Below are 16351 nucleotides of genomic sequence, written 5' to 3' on the forward strand. Positions count from 1 at the left end.
ATAACGAAGTCTAGCTGATGAAGTATTACCTCGAACGTCATAGGAGCGACACTGAGCCGTATGGAAACAAAAGTTTAAATAGTTAAATAGAGCAAGGGAATAAACCCTGAGCAGAAAATAAAGAACAACAAGCATGCTGCAAAGGTACAGGAAACACGGGTGAGAGGCTAAATTGTGAGCGAAAAGAGGTAGTGCATCGTCAGGCTCACATTGCAATGGGAAAGGGAGGCGTGCACGACGGACGCCAGTGCTTGGAGTATGAATACTGAGAAAAATGAAGGGTAGCAGGTGGTACAACTCACAGCGGCGCTCTCCTACCTTGCCTTCGTGATGGAAGCTGAAACAGGAAGAGGCGGATTAAAAATACCATATATCTTACTTTTTTTTTAAAGCGATACGAATGGACACGTACCTCATGATCGTGCACTAGAATAATCCTTCTTCTAGCGCATTTGACAGCAGTGTACACTATTCACCTGAAAAAGGAACCTGAGTTATTTGTCCAGTATTGTATCCTTATTTTTGCTTTCGATTTCATTTCCTCACAGTATGTTCATGAAGCTAGTGACATACACCGCTTAGTATATCGAGAAAGAGTGAGAGACGGGTGACCTTTAGTGAACCTTTAGTGAATCACCTAGTCGCTTGTCTGGCGGCACGCCTCTAGTTTGCGGTACTCCAAATGGCTGCACTCAGGAAACGACATCGCTTCACAGATTTTTTAGTGCAATTCATTAGCCTGACATAACTGCGCGGTCTACACATGCTTCACTCTACCCATTTCGCTTCTGTCATTCTGTCATTCTCTCGTGCCCCGCTAAGTTTGCTATCAACAGCGTCCTTTGTGCAGTGTGCGCCGGTTTAGATATAAGAAGAGACTCCTATGCGTTGGACACGTTCGTCGTGAATGAAGGAGAAATCACACCAATAAATATTATAAATAAAAGCAGTAATAATATTATCTTAAAGGAGGATTTTGAAAAGATAGTGTTGGAGCACATCTCGCGCTTCGGTCGTCTTAATGCAGAATGGGGTTAGCGGCAACCTAGTTTGGCAATCAGTAGGCTACGGTTTTGGCAACTCCTTCCTTGTTTTTTTTTTTAACAAGTATTTTACCTGTCGCACAAATCCTGACATTTAGCAATGTGATATCGAGCCTTTGAAAGGAAAACTGAAATCCATCCGAATGTAGCACGAAGCTACGAAGGAAAGACACACGGGTTTCTTAGAAAGAAAGCTTTATAGTTGAAGAAAAATTCGTAGGTATGGGTTAGGAGATACCGAAGAGGCAGTCTGCGACACTTTCTTGCTGCTCTAAGGTCAAATTCATCGCGAAGTCTATCGAATTCACCGCTACGCCTAGATGGGGGAGAGCCATTGAAACTACGAAGCTTTGTTTCTGAGAAAGTCCAGTGGGTTTCCTTTGAAGCTTCGTGCTACATACGGGTGGATGTCAGTTTTCCTTTGCTGAACCTTCCTCCACGTTGCGCAACCCCGCTGAACTGATTTGCCATATTAAGCCAACTACAGGCTTATTGCTTGTAGTGTGTTTCCAAAAGATATGTTTCAAGCTAATTTCTCATTTTTTTTCCATTCTTTGTATTCGGTGAAGTGCTGGCTTACTATTGCCATACCGTATACTTTGTCGTCGTTTTACTTTAGTCTTTCTTGGTGTGCCATCTTGTTCTTTCTTTCTTCTTTACTTTTATCCCATCTTCACATCTTCAAGTTCAGTTTCTATTCCCTCTTTCGGACATTGTAGCCCTTTCGGTGGCAGTAGTCAGCATGATAACGCCGTTGACAGCAGGCGGAACAAGCCTTGTTCGAAATGCCAGCAACTGATCTGCTTCAGCGTCATCTTTCACCAGCAGATTTTAAGACGCACATCATCTTAAGTAAGTCCTTAGGTATCACCTTCATTTAAAACGCATCTCGAGACGGGCGAAGAAGATGACTTGATTAGCAAAGCAAGAACAACCTGCCCACCCACCTCCAACACCAACGTCCCGAAATGAATCTTCTAAACTTTACCAACTACAAGCTAAGCCAGCGTCACTCAAGAACTTCAGTAGGGGGCCAGAGCACTTCTCAGCTGAATGAGAAGGGTCCTCTCGGAAACGTGACGTCAGCTTACGTTGGCATAACGGTTGCCTCGTCGCTGAAGCGCTTCGAAGAGAAATGCGCCACGTAGATAGTCTGGGATATTGGCCACAAATAATATTCAAACACCATCTTGAGTATTTCAGGACACACACAGTGAACAACGCGGCAAATTCGAGTTTCTTTTTTTTTTTTTATCCTGGTAGCAGTACACGAGTTGACCCCTAGCAGAAACGATGCAGCAAGTCGGCTTTTGGCCGGCTTGCCGCCATTGTTCTACAGGATCGACAAAGTGGTTTAAGTGAAGAGTGAAAATGACTGGCGATGGCTTGGTTTATCGAGTGAATCTGCGCGCCTTCTTTGCTGCATGTTCTCAGGTCAAATATGCATCGCGAGTAAGCCTGTCGGCCTCCTCAATTCCCGCCACGCCTCAAGTCGGGGGGAGCCATTGAAACTTTGTAGAAGATCTGTGGCTACGCGATTCTTTGAGAAGGCGTAAGAAAATTTGTGAGCACATTGATGCAGTTATTGGAGAACAGGCTTGCTGTCTGGCAGCACTACAACGCGTTGCGCCCTGCAGTACTGAAGCTTTCTTAAGGCTGCCTCAGTATTGATGTTCTCGCCATACTGTCGAAAGAAAGTCGGAAAACATTTACAGTTCTTTTTTTTTTCTACTGCAAAGTAATCAAAACTAGAGGGACAAGCTATGCAGAAAGATATGGTCACCAAGGCGTCTGGGATATAAGTGTCTCTTACGAAAGAACTTACAAGGCAAACATCCCTCCAGGAGTCTAGAGAGCACTCAGTCCTAAGTGCAAAAGCTTTCTCGAACCTGTCGACACCAGGAAAGACCGTTTGGGCGCACATCAGCCATTCGTTAATATATATGTCTCGGTTCTCGTTAAATGCAGGCGTGCTAAATTTTCTACTGCACACTACCATCTCTAAACCTGTAATGTGTAAACAAGAGTGTTAATTTTATCTACCACATGATACGCAGAGCTTCGTCAAGCGGCACTTTTGCGGCGTTTTGTCTGCTTCCTCGCACGACGTGACGAAATGCCGGAAAATGTAAATAATGCTCGACTAATGACTTAATTCTTCCCGGCAAGTAGCCGCATACAACGTGGCCGATCTCTTCAAGGGAGTCGTGCACTTCACAAAGGGAATTGCCGGCCACACCCATTCTTAAACGTTGCGCGCTCCGCATCGGTGGGATAGGCACGTTGAGCCCTGTACAGTTGAATATTCTAAGCTTCCTCACATATACTCTTGCGTTAAATCACCGGCGATAGCTCGCACGAACACGCCCACGCACGCGTACACGCACACGCACGCACACGCAAGCAAGCACGCTCGCACGCACACACAAATTGCAGGAATCTTTCGCAACGTTCCTGAAGAGAACGAGAAGAAAAATCCATGCCAAATGGAAAAGAGCAGTCGATGGCAACGAAAAACACTACAAATAAATCGATAACTCGCCAGATCCAATATTTTAAGGTGCACTGGAATAAGAAAGAAAGCGATCAGCCTGTCCCTACTCTGATTTCGCTTTGGCTGAAACTTATATGATTTGTCGCCGAAGGACAAGCAGTCGAGATCACTCTAACTTGAGAAGAAAACAATGTGATATTGAGCAAGAGGAATCACCCCATTACTGGATGATCCCCCAGTAAGACGACACGTTCTGTCGCAGTCAGCAAAACAATTTCTTTTCCATAGCATCGCAGGAATCTCCTTGCAATGCGGGAGCAAGCTAAATGGAATTTCCGACGCGCAAATTACGGCAACGTTAGTAGATTCGAAGTTAACATTTCCCAGTGTAAAAGACAGAATGGGGCGACCTTTGAACACGCGTGTAATTCTATTTCGCGCGCAAGTTGACTGTACTCGAGGAGCACGTTTTAAGCAAAATAAATACGAAGACGAACTAGTTAAGCGTTGACATGTCACTTTCTGTTTGCTTAATGCCCCACTCAGAGCACGCCTTGCTGACGTCAGTAAAACGGTGCTCCACCACTCAATGATGTTACCCGCCGCGATGGCTTAGCGGTTATGGTGTTGCGCCGCTAAGCACGAGGTTGCAGGATCGAATCCCGTCGGCGGCGGCCGCATTTCGGTGGGGGCGGTAGGCAAAAGCGCCCGTGTCACGTGCATTGAGGGCACGTTAAAAAATCCCCTGGTGGTCAAAATGGATCCGGAGTCTCTCACTACAGCCTGCCTCGTCAACACATCGGGGTTTTGCGCACGTACGGACCCCAGAACTCAATTCAGTTATCAATAAAATTTCAAATTTCAGCGCCCGTGCTGGATTACATCATCGCATTGGCGAAACTTCCGATCGCGAAAGCCCTCGGCTTGTCCTCATTTACTCTAATAACTAATGAGGATCGACTACATTTATTCACCGAAGGCCTGGGAAGACATTCTTTGTGTAACGTTAGCGCAAAGCTTGCGGTAGTGCAAATCAGAAAATAGCCGAGAATGCCACGTTTTTTTCGTCCCCCGCGCAACCTGTACTTCGTCGGTGCCTCAGTACCTCATAACATCACCTCACGAAGTAATTAGAGGCAAACATATGATAACATAGTCTCGCTAAAGAGAAAAATTCAGGAATGTAAATAAATGTCCCGAAAGTACATACGCACGAATTCTCCCCTTTTCTTTGTCATTGCTTTTTACCTTTCCTCAGTTTTTTTCTGTCTTTTTTTTTTTTACTGCAAGCGGACTGAAGTACAAGAATAAAGCAAATTCCGAGTGCCAGCAACGTGCCTCTCAACTCAATCACTTTCTCTCATGCCCATTCTTTCTTCTACTTTCCCCGTTTCGTTCTAAGTACGCCTCTCTGCTCTGCGCCCTGGAACTATGCGTCTTCTGCAGCAGACAGCAGGTCTAGCATTCATTTCCAGCGCGCGCCTTTCTTTTACTTTCTGGCTGACAGGCCCTGCCAGGCTTGTAACCAAGCGCGAGCGGGGATGCCATCCGCGCCGTCTGGCTGGCGGCCCTCGCGCGTGACGTTCAGGAGTCAGGCGTTGCTGACGTCAGTGCGCGCCCGCTACGTCACGACGGGCTTTCCTCTCTCCGCTCTCGCTTTTCCTATCCACGTGGTCGAGACAGAGAGGGGGGAATCAGGGCTCACGCGTAGTGTGAAAAAAAAAGGAAAAACACAAGAGCCTCCGGTCCGCTCTCTCCCTCACTTCCCTTTCCCTCACTTCCCTCTCTCCCTCTCTTTTGCCGCGCGCTCCCTTAGCGCTGTCAGCGCGAGAGGGCGTCTCTCGAGGTCACTCGGACTGTTGCTACGGCCACCTTCAGCGCCCCGTCGAACCACGGGTCCGAACCCCGTTCGGGCGCGAATGGCTCGCGCCGGGGAACTCGGGGGAATCGGGGAATTTTGCTTGGCAGCGAATCGTCCTTGGCGACTCCAATAAAAGCATCGCACTTCCGTTTTTTGTTCCTTCTTCCGCGTTTGCGTGCCCGCCCTCGTGCTGCGGCTCCTCCGCCGCCGCTCGCTAGCCCGAGCTCTCCGGTTCGTGCTGGACTCGCCCCGAATGGTGAAAACAGACATATTTGTATCGCGCTGCAGCGCCTCCTACCTTCATTTCTTCACTTATGCTCCCGCCGATCCTCCCTCGTCTGATACTCCTCCAGTTCCATCTCACGTTGTCTCGCCTCCTCTTCCTTTCGGATATGTTCTTTCTCCGTTCCACCCTTGGTCTCCCTTGCTCACAGATACTCCCCTCCGGCTTCTCCGAACCCTTTCCCAAGCCTCGTAGCGTGGCGGAGAGATGTGCGGCAGGCCGCCCGGTGCCCTCCTCGGCGCTCTTGTAGCAATTGGGCGACCTTGAATGTAGCGATCGGCGACCTTGAAAAGAGCTCTCCGGAAATTGAAACATTGCGTAAAAGGACGCCTCCGCTTCGAGCGCGCCCGCCGCGCGCTGCGCGCGTGCTCGTCTTTCGTTGCATATGGGTCGCGGTCGCTTTCCTCTTTCCAAGCTTCGACCTATCACATTCTTACTACGCTCACAGAATAAAATAAACCATTGTTCGATGTCTAATGCCCCGATCACGCCGGCCACTTTCGATCACGACTGAGTTCAATCGGGATCGAATCTCTCAATCGCGATTGGCTCCTTTGCGCAAGCTGCTGAAATGATTCAATTTGCGATCGATAAATTATGTTTCGATCAGCACTGATCGTCATCGAAAGTGACCCGCGTAATCGGGGTATTAACCACGGCTGTATCGGGAATCGCACTCAAATTAATAGCGAACAGTGCGAATACAGTGTCGACTACGAAATGTTGATTATGGAAGAATGCAGAAGAGCGTGTGGGCAGTTTGAGCGGGGTTGGACACCTGTATGTCTCCATGTCTCTTTGTTTTTTCCGGCTTGCTTCTTCTGTCGGGCACCCTTTCACCTCTCGCATTCCAACCTGAAATTAAGCGAAGTTTTGGAGCGGCCTAGTTGGTATTTCATACTGAGTTGTATTGACATACATACATACATACATACATACATACATACATACATACATACATACATACATACATACATACATACATACATACATACATACATACATACATACATACATACATACATACATACATACATACATACATACATACATACATACATACATACATACATACATACATACATACCATAGCAAATACATATAATGACTCCACCGCTACCATAATTCCCCAGAGTAAAACTGGAAAAATAATTATCCAGGAAAACATCAGACAATGGGACACAATCTCTCCAATGATAGTTATTTACTGTATATGTATTGCATCTGTTAATATGGGAAGGTATAACAGTACGGACGAACGGCAAATATTTCAGCAAACTGCGGTTAGCAGATGACATTGTCCTTTCCAGCTGCGCTGTAGATCGCTTTCAAAAAATTATTGATGATGCTAGCCGACACAGTGTAAGAGTACCGTTGAAGGTTATTATGCGGAAGACAATCCTAATATTCCAGAGCTGGGCAAGAGAACGAGAAGTTATGATTGACAGTCAGGCTCTAGAATCTGTACAGGAGTACGTTTATCTAGGCTTCGCGAAATGCGAAGGTTGTGGGTTCGGTTCCCACCTGCGGCAAGTTGTTTTTTCATCCACTTTAATTTCCATTAATTTATCGTTTCTTTATTTCATTTATTAAGCACAAGTAATTTCCCCTATGTTGTCCTTGGTGTCAGAGTTTGTTGGCTTCTTATGATATACCGAATAAAAAATCGGGACCCTCGGTTAACCCCCTCTCTTCTCGTTTATCTTGGCTAGTTACTCACAAGGGACCCTGATCAGGAGAAGAAAATTAGCAGAAGAGAGAGAGAGAGAATAAGAGGAAAGGCAGGGAAGTTAACCAGATATGAGTCTCCGGTTTGCTACCCTACATTGGGGAGGGGAGATAGGGGTTAGAAAGAGGACAGAGAGGAAAGCATTTAAAAAAAAAACACGCGCCCATGGAGACCCATACACAAAAGGAGTTCCAGTTAGAGGCGTTCACAAAGGTCGGTAGATCGCAAAAAGAGCAATAGCGCTTGCACGGCCTTCTTATGTGTCGTTAGGTCCTTTCCATGGTGTAGCATTCTTTTTTCCGATAGCGGTTGGTCGTCCAGCTGGTCAAGTTCGTGGCGGAGGCATTCCCTCTGCGGACTGTACTGCGTGCAGACGCACAAAATATGGCCTATCGATTCTTCATGGCACAGTGGTCACAGGTTGCGGTGTCGGTCATCCCTATGCGGAACGCATAGGTTTTGGTTTAGGCAACGCCCAACTACAGTCGATGCAAAAGCGTGGCGTCTCCACGGCGAATCTGTGGTGACGCTCGTAGACTTGACGTGGGATCAAGGGAGTGCAGTCGATAATTTCTTAAATGTGGCGCACTCCATTGCGACGTGGTGCAGTGCCGAGCAAGCAGGCTGAGCTTCCGTGCTGCGTCAGTTTTGGAAAATGGAATTGGTACGGGGTGCTCCTCAGTATGGGCTGAACGGGCAGCTTGATCGGTCCGTTCTTGCCGATAATCCCGCATTCACTTGAAAGTCATTGGAAAGTTATTTTCTGGCCTGCATCACTTATATGGTGCAACGTCTCTGTAATGTGTAATATTAGCTGTTCGTGCGGTTCGCGTCGTAAAGGAGACAGAAGAGACTGCAGTAGCTCCTTTGAATCGCAGAATATCGTCCACGTGTGTGGCGATTCATCACCAATGTAATGAAGGGCAGTAAAGAGCGCTGCGAGCTCTGCTGCCGTCGATGTTGTCGCATGAGTCGTCTTCAATTTCATTGTAACTTTCGCTAGTATCATGATTGCCACCGCGGAGCTGTTTGGCAGGATAGAGCCACGTGTAGATATGCGTAGAATCACGGTAGTTCTCGTAAAAAAAGAAGTAACGTCAGCTGTTTAAGGGCTGGTGATGACAGATCAGCCTTTTTCGTGGTGCCAAATATTGTGAGGTTGATTTTTGGCTCAACGAGGCACCATGGAGGAATAGGTCTCGCAGCCGAAGTGATACAAGCTGGCAATGATTCACCATGTGCGGTTATCGTTTGGCTGAAAGATGTGCGTTGTCTGTCCGCTGGTAGAGAAGCTAAGTGGTGACGAGGAGTTCTGGCAAGATGCCTTATATGGGTCCTGAGCACTTCAATTTCAGTGTGGGTCTTGACAAGGTGGTCTCTATAGCGATTGCTATCGTAACCACTGTTGATGCACTCTGAGGCAGGCCTAGGCAGATCCGGAGCGCTTGAGCCTGAACACCTTGTATTGTGCGTAGATTCGTCTTACCTGTGTTTTTTATTGCTGTCAAGCTGTATCGCAGAAAGCCTAGAAAAAGCATCCTGTACAGTTGTAACATGGAACTTGTCGAAATTCCCCATGCCTTGAAAAGTTGATATTTTCCGTAGTGAAGATCTTCGACGGTGACGTCACCTCCGCCGCACTTTCACAGCGACCTCTTTGTGGGTAGAGTTGTCTCTCACCATTTGTTTAAGAATGGTGATTTCTTCCATGATCTGGGAGCAGTCTTTAGAAGAGGCGCAGTGATGACCCTGACAGTTAGGACACTTCAACGTGGTTACGCTGCAGTTGCCTTCTGAGTGGGGTTCGGCGCATCGAGGGCCCAGAGCGGAATTTCTGCAAACACTCTTCACCTGGCCAATTTTCTGACAGTTGAAACATTGCATTGGTCTTGGAACCTGGTGGCGAATGTGGCCAACCTTCACGTAGAATGGAAGGCAGCCACTTTTGAACGTTATCCTCACACAACGTGTGTTACCGAGGCGACCAACATGCACAATGACGTTGTGTTCACTTGCTGGTTTTATGAGAATTGGGAGGTCTGGGTTAGGTATTTCATTGTCAACGTCATAGATGACTCCTCTTATTGTGGCACCATTCGCTGGCATGATGGAACGGGCCTTGATGTTACCCAGCTGCGTTACACGTTGTATGTTCAGCGCGCTCGGGTTCATCACATCGATTTCAAATCAAATCAAATCAAGTTTATTCATTACAAAAAACGGAAACGGTTATATTTGCTTATTACAGACGAAGGTTCCAAAGTCGAATACTCTAACCGGGACACTCGGTGGGTAACTATAAGAAAAAAAAATTGCATACATGGCCGGACAGAAATAAAATTTACAAAATGTACACTGTGAGAAACAAAGAGGTGAAGTGCAACAAACGAAACGTGATTAGGACTACAATGTGCACTATTACTGTCAAAAAATGAAAACAAAATAAGTTATGCAAAGAAGGAACCGAATGAAATAGAAATATACATAATCAGCAGACCCAAATGAACATGAAGTAAAAATATCAGTAGCAAAGAAGGAACCGAATCAAATAGAAATATACATAATCAGCAGACCCAAATGAACATGAAGTAAAAATATCAGTGTATTGAAAATATACATATAGAATTTTCAATAGACATAAAAAGCAAGAGAATACATAAAAAGAAGCATTTATAAACAAAACAACTAAAGGCAACAGCAAGCATGTGAATAGCAAAACATAGGAAAAACAGTCATAAGAATAAATAAATGAAACATTTGGAACCATAACTGCGTCAATGTGTCAAAATGAAATCTTTAAGGGATTTTTTTCAAGGCATAGAACGACGTGAGTGATATTATGTTCGATGGTAACCGATTCCATAATTGCCAGGATGTTCGGCCTAGTGTTTATCCTGACATCCTTGATCTCGTTCGGCATGGTGTTTTCTAGATATACGGAGAGTGCTTGCCTGTTGAGGGCACGTAAGTTGTCAGTAGCGTTCTGTGGCACAAACAGGATGGAGTGAGGCCATCTTTGAGGCGCAGTTTTCACGGTGTTCGAGACGGACCCCGAAGATCCGTTGAGAATTCTTCGTTTGGCCTTGCACTACTGGACAAGTCGAAAGCTGCCTTCCGAGGACTCGTCACCTGATGCGGAGTACAGCTCTGTGTCCTCGCTATCACTCGATGTATTTCCTCGCTTTCTCGAACCTATGTCCGCGTGTGAACGGAAACTGTGAGGGTCCTCGGGGTGCTGTGTATCCATCACCGCGATGTAGGGGGCCGGTAAACCCCAGCAGTGCAGTGAGAAGTCCAGAAAAGCACAGAGACGGGCGAGATGTGTCCCACAAGAGAAGGACTTTGTCTTTCTTCTCGAATAAACAAAAGTAGTTTGTGTGCATACGGCAGGCACTTGCGAAGTCATCGCGGCTAGGCTACCGCTATCGTTAAGAAAGTATCAGAGTACAGACATAGCACTATATCGGTACCAACACATGGGGCAGAAACTTGGAGCTTGACAGAGGATCTTGAGACGCAGTTAAGGACGGCGCAACCAATGATTCCACGAAAAGTGCTGAGCACCTTAAGAGACAGGAAGACAAGTGGTGTGGATTTGAGAGCGAACGTGGGTAGCAGGTGTTCTAGTTGAGATGAAGAGGGAGCCAAAATTGGAACTGAGCCGGCCATGTAATGCGTAGGGGAAGTAACCGGTATTATATTAGAGTTACGAAATGGGTCGCAGAGGAAGAAAAGCGCAGTAGATGACGGCAGACAACGACAGATGGTGTGACGAACTTGTAAAGTTTGCAGACGTACGATATGATACGCCTACGCAGGACAGATGTAATTGGAAATCGCTGGAAGAGGCAGGCCTTCATCCAGTGGTCGACATTTTTTACCTATTACGTGTTATACTACCTGTACCGGTGCATAGAAGACGCTTCAGTACAGAAAACGCTGCGCAACACACTCCAGGTTGATCAGCTGGAACGCGTCAGCAGTGCAAGTTTCTCGAGGCAAGGACGGGACCTCATCGTATGCAGCTCACTACGAACTACGCCGAAGGCGTGAGGAGACGTACCGCATGGCCGTTACCATGCAATGCATCTACACGCGAAGGCAGCAGGAAGAGACCGCAGTGTCGGCATCGCGGACACGTGGCTCGCTGAGCAAAGTTAGAGAACAAATCAAAACATAAACGCCGTAGTTCCTGGCACGGCTTGCAAGCTCGGATTGGGATAGCCTGCGGCGTGCTCCACGTGCATAGCGATAATAAAGAAAGCGAAAGTCACACCTGCTTTGCAAGTGAAAAAGAAATGATTAGAATGCGAGAGCGCTGCTGCATCGACACGGGCTGAATCATACCTGGCCTTCCTACTCTGAGAACCTCCTCGCTTGAGCGCTGTCGTAGGGATTCGTGCTGTGGCGTCGATAAAATTTTTGCTTTGTTTCAATGTCATTTTCTTGCTGAGTTCTTGGTTGTTCATCGTGTTAGTTTCCGTTTCCTTGAACAATTTTTTCTCGAATGCTTCTTTGACCAAGGACACAAGATCAAATATCTTTTCCTGATTCCGTCGCGCTCCTGACCCATCCACCATAACGTGTGTGTGGCGTTTGAGCAATCGAAACGAAACCCTTAATTATTTAGCTCTCAGCAAAGTCTTCCTGTACGATTTCTATTTGTTTCGGTATTAGATAGAATCAAGAATACAGATGCAAATGCTTAAGTTCAAAAGGATGGCTGAACAGGCAGGCCCCACGTGGTACCGCAGCGGAAAGATATGTTCTATGTTCCGGCGCAATTTCATTCGCGTCATCTGCATCTCATCTGAAAGTGTCTTAATGAAACGCGACGGGCCTCCGTGCTTGTACGTAATTTCATTGCCACCTTATCCCAAGTGGCAAACTAGGAAAGTAGAGTAAATGATTTTATGCTTCCTGATTAGCCAGCAAAGCAGTGGCAAAACACTAGCTCGACCCGTACTTATTGCGTCATCTGATTTTTTTCTTCTAGCCATGTTGTTCTATAGTGTTCCGGAGAACGGTTACTCGAGAACGCATTGACTCTTGCTTTCAGATGAGCAGAATTTTCGAATCGCATCAATTGCTAAATGGCAACCAAATCGGACTCCCTTACGGGGGATGAAGTGACTGCGGTGTCATCAGTGAACTACGAATGAAGCTTAATTTCGATGGGACCTGGCGAAGCACATCTCCTGTAAGAGAAAGAAAGTAAATTACGTATAGGAAATACCATTGCCAGCCCGAGGTAATGTCCTGCGCGAGTTTGCCGTCTGTTCGAAAACGGCGTCATGGTGTCATCGATTATAACACAGTCATGACGGCGACAACACAGCGACGATCACTGCGATACCAAAAATTTGCATCTTTACAGCAATAGCGCTGCACTTACCCTGGTTTCGCCAGCACATTAATGCGCTGAAGAAAGTGATATGTCAAATTTCATCGAAAAAAAGAAAAGGTGGCAACAGGAACGACAGTTTTGTCCACTGTTTTCCCTGCAGTACTGTTCTAACTCTGCAACTTTATTGTTTTTACTCTTTCAGTACTCGATAAGATGTCGCAATTTAGCGACTGCTGTGGTTTGTAGGCAGCTTTTCCTTCTATTTACTGGCTACAAGTGACGCAAGAGTCGACGCGCCTTTGCACATTTGCAAATGAGTGTGTCTGGGTTGTCAAACTATGACCTTGTTAATGAGTTTCGCAATTTGTGAGATTGAAAGCTCTGAACAGCTCTGTTGCCGCTAGTTTCAATACTGCAGCAGCAGCTAGCTAGATATATGAAAGTAACACGTTAGTCTGAAAGGACGTTTTGTGACTTGCATTTGTAGACCTACGCGAAGATGAAGTTACACAGAGCACTCATTCTATTTTTAACCGCAGGTATTGCCTGAACTGCCTGAAACGCCTGCTGCAAGACCACAACCACAGCTGATACCATGGTGGCTACAACTAGAAGATGTTAACGCATACATAGTGAGAGCCACTTAAAGAGAAGAAATAAAGAAGAAACCGACAAACAATTGGTCTTGAAAAATACCAGCAATGCAAGAAAGTAAAGAAACCAGGTGCGCTTCGTCGAGATTCGTAGCAGGTGAGATAGTAGTAGTAGTAGTAGTAGTAGTAATAGTAGTAGTAGTATTAAGGGTAGTATTAGTAGTAGTATTAGTAGTAGTAGTAGTAGTAGTAGTAATAGTAGTAGTAGTAGTAGTAGTAGTAGTAGTAGTAATAGTAGTAGTAGTAGTAGTAGTATACAGCGCAGCATTGTGGCTTTCGTGCCTCTTCTTTCAGCGGCCATAATGCGAGGTCAAGAATCCGAGTGACTCATCGCATAGACACGCTCCTGCTAATAGCAGTGATGTTCGCACCCAACTCCTCCACGATGAAGTTTGGCACTGTTCTATAGTTGTATGTGTAGATCCCAAATGTTTAGGATCCGTAGATTAGAGGCAACATAAACAGCTAGAGTCTCTCCAAAAGAAAGCAGTTAGGTCTGTGTACCGTTCATGTAGTTGGCGTACTTCTGCGAGGGCGCTGGTAAAAAAAAGCAAGATAGTGACACGTGTACTTATCTTTATAGGGCAACCACGTTTCGCCGCTTAACAACTGTAATCGCACAGCGAGGGACGCGCCTGCATGTATGCGACGTTTCTGGAAAGTTATCGACGCTTCTATCCGCTGTCTGTTGTCGCCGAACCTTGTGTTATCTGTTATCTTGACGCGAATGGTGTAGAACTTTGTAGAAGGCATGCGGGTCCCTACGATTAATCTGGAACATTCGATGACTGCTGTATAAAAGCCGACGCGCTTGACCCGCTGATCAGATTTTCGACGATCGCCGACTGTGTTCGCCGCTTTCGTTGTGCTATAAGTGTAGCCTGTTTTGTGGGCACAGGTTCGCCCAATAAAACTAGTTTTGTATTCCACCGTACTGCTTCTTTCTTCGCCGTCACTACCACGTGACATCTGGTGGAGGTGCTTTACGTCCATGTACCGGACGCCCCCGACAAGCCGTAATACAAGCCCGGACCGCAAAGACAACACCAGCGCCGTCCCGGAACATCGAGCAAGCCGCCGTCTTCAACAGCTGCCCCCGGAGCACGGACTTCTACCTGAGAAGACCAAGAAGATTGTGGACAAGGTGACCCCAATGGCAGCCCCAGCATCCCCCATCGTGCTGCAGCAGCCCAGGGAACCTCCGACGTTCCGCGGATCAACATTCGAGGACCCGGAAACCTGGCTCGAAACGTATGAGAGGGTCGCTAAGTTTAACCGTTGGGACAGCGACGACAAGCTGCGACATGTCTATTTCGCATTGGAAGACGCCGCCAGGACGTGGTTCGAGAATCGGGAAGCCACCTTAACGACGTGGGACCTTTTCCGAAGCGGCTTCTTGCACACGTTTACAAGCGTCGTGCGAAAAGAGCGAGCCCAAGCTCTACTAGAAACCAGAGTGCAGCTGCCAAACGAGACGATCGCAATCTTCACGGAGGAGATGGCCCGTCTTTTCCGGCACGCCGACCCGGAAATGTCGGAGGAGAAAAAAGTTCGCTTCCTGATGCGCGGCGTCAAGCAAGGCCTTTTCGCCGGACTTATTCGTAACCCACCGAAGACTGTGGCTGAGTTTTCTGCAGAGGCATCGACGATCGAGAAAACTCTGGAGATGCGCACCCGGCAATATAACCGCCAGGGGCACACGCCGCAGTATGCCATCCAAGGACTAGGTTCGGACGACCTTCAAGAGACCATCAGGGCCATTGTGCGCGAAGAACTGCGCAAGGTCCTGCCTTCGTCGCAGCCTCAAGTGGCCTCTATCGCCGACATCGTGAAGGAAGAGGTGCACCGATCCCTTGGAGTTCCTGAGGTGCAACCAGAACCACCGCAGCCGGAAGCAATGACCTACGCCGCCGCCGTCGCCCGCCGTCAAGGCCCCCCTGCGCGACCACGCCAAGGTCCTGCAACACCGCAATTCCGTCGTCCACCGCCGCCGCCGCCAGCGCGCCCACCCGTCACCCAGCGCACCTATACGAGGAAGACGGACATTTGGCGAGCCCCCGACCACCGCCCGCTCTGCTATCACTGCGGAGAAGCCGGCCATGTGTACCGCCGATGCCCATACCGCGACATGGGACTGAGAGGGTTCGCCGTCAACGCGCCGCGTCCACAGCTTGGGGAGCGCCCACGTGACATTGCCGATTACCTAGCCGCCACTCAGTGGAACTCACGACGACCGTCCCGTTCGCCGTCACCAGGCCGCTACCTGTCGCCGCAGCGCCGTCCATACACTGGCCCAGCCCGGGGCCGCTCTGCGAGCCCATACCCGGAAAACTAAAAGCAGCAACCGATGGAGGTGCGGTTGCTGTTCGTCGAACTGACGAAGATCCTCCGCCGCCGACGAAGACGACGAAGAGACCATCTCGACGACATAACGACACGCCGCCGTCCCGACGAAGTCTGGAAGCCAAAACTACACCGACGAAAGACGACTTGACAACGCGACGTTCCAACCTCAGTTCAACACGACGCAGCCGTGATCCAACGCCAAGACCTAACTGCAATGCCAGACAAAGAACAACCGACCTCGACGTGCTTCTCGACGGCCACGCAGTCACTGCCTTAGTCCACACAGGGGCCGATTACTCCGTAATGAGTGGACACATCGCCGCCCAGTTGAAGAAAGTTAAGACCGCATGGGAAGGCCCTCAGATTCGCACCGCTGGAGGACACCTCATCACGCCGACTGGGATCTGCGCGGCAAGAATAACCATTCATGACCGGACTTACCCTGCCACCTTCGTTATCCTCCAACAATGTTCACGAGACGTCATTCTCGGTATGGACTTCCTGGACCAACACGGCGCAATCATCAACCTGAAGTCGAAGTCAGTAACGCTGTCGGATGATAAAGCAATGCCGCCGGAGAGCCCTCGTAGTCACC

At 47.9% G+C, this 16351-nt stretch overlaps 1 long non-coding RNA gene across 2 annotated transcripts in view; it reads left to right on the forward strand.

Annotated features, from left to right (window-relative positions):
• The window catches only part of LOC135909157 (uncharacterized), a 279579-nt gene that overhangs the window by 71873 nt on the left and 191355 nt on the right, over positions 1-16351 (forward strand). For both annotated transcript variants that reach the window (XR_011513875.1, XR_011513876.1), the window contains exon 2: positions 13297-13507. This is a non-coding gene — a long non-coding RNA (uncharacterized lncRNA). The remainder of the gene's footprint in view (positions 1-13296; positions 13508-16351) is intronic.

The sequence above is a fragment of the Dermacentor albipictus genome, chromosome 4 (assembly GCF_038994185.2).
Source record: "Dermacentor albipictus isolate Rhodes 1998 colony chromosome 4, USDA_Dalb.pri_finalv2, whole genome shotgun sequence".
NCBI lineage: Eukaryota > Metazoa > Arthropoda > Arachnida > Ixodida > Ixodidae > Dermacentor > Dermacentor albipictus.